This window comes from Hyla sarda, chromosome 1, assembly GCF_029499605.1.
Source record: "Hyla sarda isolate aHylSar1 chromosome 1, aHylSar1.hap1, whole genome shotgun sequence".
Classification (NCBI taxonomy): Eukaryota; Metazoa; Chordata; class Amphibia; order Anura; family Hylidae; genus Hyla; species Hyla sarda.
The window spans coordinates 335,277,244-335,283,755 of NC_079189.1; positions in this window are offsets into that span (position 1 = coordinate 335,277,244).

Sequence of the window (6,512 nt, forward strand, 5' to 3'; positions counted from 1 at the left end):
GTACATGCTGAGAGTTGTAGTTCTGCAACAGCTGGAGGCACACTGTTTGGGAAATACCGAGTTAGGTAATAGGTTCTATTACCTAACTCAGTATTTTCCAACCAGTGTGCCTCCAGCTGTGGAAAAACTACAACTCCCAGCATGCACGTTCTGTCAGTGCATGCTGGGAGTTGTAGTTTTGCCCCCCCTCCCATGTGAATGTACAGGTTACATTCACACTGGCGGCAGATTACAGTGAGTTCCCCGCTTCAAGCTTGAGCTGTGGCAAATTTTCCGCCGCAGCTCAAACACCTAGCGGGAGACTCAATGTAATCTGCCGGCAGTGTGAATGTAGCCTAAAAACACTACACTACACTAACATAAAATAAAGAGTAAAACACTACATATACACACATACACTGCCCCCCCCCCCCCCCCACAATAAAAATGAAAAATGTATCTTACGGCAGTGTTTCCAAAACGGAGCCTCCAGCTGTTGCAAAACAAAAACTCCCAGCATTTCCGGACAGCCATTGACTGTCCAAGCATGCTGGGAATTTAGCAACAGCTGGAGGCACCCTGTTTGGGAATCACTGGCGTAGAATACCTCTATGCCCACCCCTATGCAATCCCTAATTTAGTCCTCAAATGCGCATGGCGCTCTCTCACTTCGGAGCCCTGTCATATTTCAAGGAAACAGTTTAGGGCCACATATGGGGTATTTCCGTACTCGGGAGAAATTACACTACAAATTTTGGGGGGCTTTTTCTCCTTTTACCCCTTATGAAAAGGTGAAGTTGGGGTCTACACCAGCATGTTAGTGTAAAAAAAAAACATTTTTGTACACTAACATACTGGTGTTGCCCCATACTTTAAAATTTCACAAGCGGTAAAAGAAAAAAAGCCCCCAAAATTTGTAACACAATTTCTCCTGAGTACAGAGATACCCCATATGTCGGCGCAAAATGCTCTGCAGGCGCACAACAAAGCTCAGAAGGGAGAGTGCACCATGTACATTTGAGGTCTAAATTGGTGATTTGCACAGGGGTGGCTGATTTTACAGCAGTTCTGACATAAGCGCAAAACAGTAAATACCCACATGTGACCCCATTTTGGAAACTACACCCCTCACAGAATGTAACAAGGGGTATAGTGAGCATTTTCACCCCACAGGTGTCTGACAGATCTTTGAAACAAGGGCCTGTGAAAATGAAAAATAACATTTTTAATTTGCACAGCCCACTGTTCCAAAGATCCGTCAAATGCCAGTGGGGTGTAAATTCTCACTGCACCCCTTATTACATTCTGTGAGGGGTGTAGTTTTAAAAATGGGGTCACATGTGGGGGGTCCACTGTTCTGGCACCACGGGGGGCATTGTAAATGCACATGGCCAAATTCTCTCTCCAAAAGCTCAATGATGCTCCTTCTCTTCTGAGCATTATAGTTCGCCCCCAGTGCACTTCACTTCCACTTATGGGGTATTTCCATACTCAGAAGAGATGGGGTTACAAATTTTGGGGGGTATTTTCTGCTGTTATCCCTTCTAAAAATGTAAAATTTGGGGGAAAGCAAGCATTTTAGTGTAAAAAAAAACTTTTTTTTTTACATATGCAAAAGTCGTTTACATATGCAAAATGGTATGCCATGTAGTTTTTATTTTTTTGCTGTCCTGGCACCATAGGTGCTTCCTAAATGCGGCATGCCCCCAGAGCAAAATTTGCTTCCAAAAAGCCAAATGTGACTCCTTCTCTTCTAAGACCTGTAGTGCGCCAGCAGAGCACTTTTCATCCCCATATGGGGTGTTTTCGGAATCAGGAGAAATTGGGCTTCAAATTTTGGGGTGTATTTTGTGCTATTACCTTATTGAAAATGTTAAAATTTTTGCTAAACCAAGCATTTTTGGTAAAATTTTTGGTAAAAAAAAATTTTTTTTTTTACATATGCAAAAGTCGTGAAACACCTGTGCGTTATTAAGGTTCACTTTATCCCTTGTTACGTTCCTCAAGGGGTCTAGTTTCCAAAATGGTATGCCATGTGTTTTTTTTTCTGTCCTGGCACCATAGAGGCTTCCTAAATGCGACATGCCCCCCAAGCAAAATTTGCTCTCAAAAAGCCAAATATGACTCCTTCTCTTCTGAGCATTGTAGTTCGCCCGTAGTGCACTTCAGGTCAACTTATGGGGTACCTCCATACTTAGAAGAGATGGGGTTACACACTTGAGCGGGTATTTTCTACTATTAACCCTTGCAAAAATGGGAAATTTGGGGGGAAACACATTTTAGTGAAAAAAAATTTTTTTTTTTTGCATATGCAAAAGTCGTGAAACACCTGTGGGGTATTAAGGCTCAATTAATTCCTTGTTATGTTCCTCAAGGGGTCTAGTTTCCAAAATGGTATGCCATGTGTTTTTGTTTTGCTGTTTTGGCACCATAGGGGCTTCCTAAGTGCAACATGCCCCCCAAAAAACATTTCAGAAAAATGTACTCTCCAAAATCCCCTTGTCGCTCCTTTGCTACTGAGCCCTCTACTGCGCCCGCCGAACAATTAACATAGACATATGAGGTATGTGCTTACTCGAGAGAAATTGGGCTGCAAATTTAAGTATAAATTTTATCCTTTTACCCCTTGTAAAATTCAAAAATTGGGTCTACAAGAACATGCAAGTGTAAAAAATGAAGATTTAGAATTTTCGCCTTCACTTTGCTGCTTTTCCTGTGAAACACCTAAAGGGTTAAAACACTTACTGAATGTCATTTTGAATACTTTTGGGGATGCAGTTTTTATAATGGGGTCATTTATGGGGTATTTCTAATATGAAGACCCTTCAAATCCACTTCAAACCTGAACTGGTCCATGAAAAATAGTGAGTTTGAAAATTTTGTGAAAAATTGTAACATTGCTGTTGAACTTTGAAGCCCTCTGGTGTCTTCCAAAAGTAAAAACACATCAATTTTATGATGCAATCATAAAGTAGACATATTGTATATGTGAATCTAAAAAAAAAATTATTTGGAATATCCATTTTCCTTACGAGCAAAGAGCTTCAAAGTTAGAAAAATGCTAAATTTTCTATTTTTTCATCAAATTTGGGTATTTTTCACCAAGAAAGGATGCAAGCTACCACAAAAATTTACCACTTTGTTAAAGTAGAATATGTCACGAAAAAACAATCTCTGAATCAGAATGATAACTGAAAGCATTCCAGAGTTATTAATGTTTAAAGTGACAGTGGTCAGATGTGCAAAAAAGGGCTGCGTCCTAGAGCTGAAAATGGGCTGCGTCCTTAAGGGGTTAAGCCTGTAACGCCCCTTAGAGACCAAGTCTGTTTTTTCATATCAAGGATGTATGACTTTATTAGAGAATAACTCTGGTAATGTCTTGCCAATTACGGCAATGCTGACATATTTTTTTTTTTGTCACAAGTTGAACTACATGTACATAGTAAAAGTAGGACGATATCATTTTTTTTTCTTACATTGCAAAAATTCATGACATTTTCAAAAAAATTATAACCGTATGCATATATTTATACATTCTGAGCAAATAGTGTAGGAAAATTATAATTTCAGATGTCTACTTTATTTTAACATTTATTTTTATTTATTTTCTAAATTAACATTTTAAATGGATTAGAAGCCTAACAATTCTATGTGAAAATGTCATAATTTAGGAAATTTGAAAATGAAATTGTTATGTGCTATGCAAGGTTTGCAGAAACTTAGTTAGTAGGACATAGGACCCCCCCCCCCCATGACCCCATTTTAAAAATGAGACCCCTCAAGGTATTCACTAGGGGGGTATAGTAAGTATTTTAACACCATAGTTTTTGGCAGGTATTATTACAAAGTCAGTGTAAAATAAATTGAAATTTGCTTTTTTTTCCACAAATGCATCATGTGTGGGACACATTTTTTGCACATCGCTTCTGATATCGGTTCGGAAATAACCCTGCTTAGGCCATATTTGGTTCCTTGGACGAGTGGCAGGACCGAGAAGGAGAGAAGTGCCATTTGGCTTTCAGGGCATATCATTTTAGGCCAAATGCTTTTAGCTGCCAGAACCATACAGAACCCCCACAAGTGACCCCATTTTGACAACTACACCCCTTGAAGTATTCACCTAGACCAAAAGTGAGTACTTTGAGTCCTTTTTGTGTGGCTGGAATGGTTACAAAGTCTGTGGAAAAAATTTAAATGAGCTTCTTTTCCACAAACTCATCATTGGTTGGACATATTATTTTGTACATTGAGTCTGAAAAGGAGAAAATGCATCCCATATTTTGTTATGCTGTATGTCCCATTTTCAAAAATACCCCCTCTTAGGTCCCACTCCATGCCTGCAAAGGATTGAAGCTGGCAGAAACATACTGGCCTTCCACAAGTAACCCCTTTTTAAAAACGACTCCCCCTAAAGTATTCACTTGGGTTAGTAGTACGTTCTTTGAGGCCTTTTTGTGTTGATGGTATTAGCATAAGGAGTGTTGAGCGGCATAGGCCATATTCGTCATATATTCGCTAAATTCACATATTCGTAATATTCGCATGTTTTTTCCGCATATGTGAAAATTCGCATACACGAAAATTTGCATATGCGAAAATTTGCATATGTGAACATTTATTAACTTTATAGCAAGTATACCAGTGTAACTTGAAAGAAGCAGCAGAAGGGAGGGATCAATATTCGCGACTATTCGCATATGCGAATATTCGCTCGGCGGTCCCACACAGTAGTATTAGAGCCTTCTTTAGACCACACAAGCTGGAAGCAGAGAGGGATGATCACTGTGATGTGTACTGTGAAAAAAAGCGAATATTCGTAATTTCGAATATATATATATATATAGTGCTGTATTCGCGAATATTCGCGAATATGTGATAAAATTCGAGTTGCGAATATTCGCGAGCAACACTAAGCATAAGTCAGTGTAAAATATTTAAATTAGCTTTTTTTCACATATACATCATTTGTGGGATACATTTTTTAAAAATGCATATATGCCCCTAAGAGCGGTGATTGGCTGGCACCATCTGGCCAATCACCGCTCTGAGTGGCAAATATGAATCAGTGATGTGAATTTTTATTCTCATCACTGGCCGGCCGGAGTACACATCAGAGATGCAGAGAGCTGCTCCGCATCTCAGGAATATAAAAGGATGTTTGCAACAGGTGTCAAGAGTTTCACCCGCTGCGTTCTGTCTATTAGTGCAGGTACTACAGCTCCTAGCATGGAACAGTCTGTTCCATGCTGGGAATAGTAGTAGTACCTAAATAATGTCGAAAATAAAGAAAAGAAAGTTAAAAAGTAACATAGTAACATAGTTCATGAGGTTGAAAAAAGACCAGAGTCCATCAAGTTCAACCTATATCCCTACTGAGTTGATTCAGAGGAAGGCAAAAGACCCTCATACTAGAGGTAAAAATTCCTTCCCGACTCCAAATATGGCAGTCAGAATAAATCCCTGGATCAACGTTCTGTCCCTATAAATCTAGTATACATAACCAGCAATGTTATTACTCTCCAAAAATGCATCCGGACCCGTTTTGAACTCTTTTACAGAGTTCACCATTACCACCTCCTCAGGCAGAGAATTCCACAGTCTCCTTTTTCTAAACTAAATAACCCTAATTCTGATAATCTTTCTGTGTACTGTAGTCCTCGCATTCCCCGTATTACTCTGGTTGCCCGTCTTTGAACCCTCTCCAGCTCCACTATATCTTTCTTGTACACTGGTGCCCAGTACTTTACACAGTATTCCATGTTGGTCTGACTAGTGATTTGTACAGCGGTAGAATTATTTCCTTGTCGTGGGCATCTATGCCCCTATTGATGCATCCCATGATTTTATTAGCCTTGGCAGCAGCTGCTCAACACTGGTCACTACAGCTAAATTTACTGTTAACTAAGACTCCTAAGTCCTTTTCTATGTCAGTCGTCCCAAGTGTTCTCCCATTTAATACATAACCCCAGCCCGGATTTTTCGCCCCCATGTGCATTACCTTACATTTATCAGTGTTGAACCTCATTTGCCACTTCCCAGTCCAAACCTCTAACCTATCCAGATCCAGTTGTAACATTGCACTGTCCTCTATTGTGTTTACCGCTTTACAGAGTTTAGTATCATCTGCAAAGATTGTTACTTTACTATTCAACCCCTCTACAAGGTCATTAATAAATATATTAAACAGAACAGGACCCAGGACGGACCCCTGTGGTACCCCACTAGAAACAGTCACCCAATCAGAATAAGTACCATTAATAACCACCAAATGTACAAAAAAGAAAGTTGCAACAGCACTCTTGGCCAAAAAAGGCTGATCCAACATGTCACACAGTAAGAGGCTATATGCACAGCAGGGGTGAGTTATCATGTTAGGGTCCCATCCGATATGAGGCCACCTCCGCGTGGTGGATGGGGGGGCACATTTTGATCAAAAAGTGCGCTGAGAGCCTCCATTTTTTGGCCAAGAGTGCTGTTGCAACTTTCTTTTTTGTACATTTTGTATTTGCCACAGCAGCGGGCACCTGTGTATT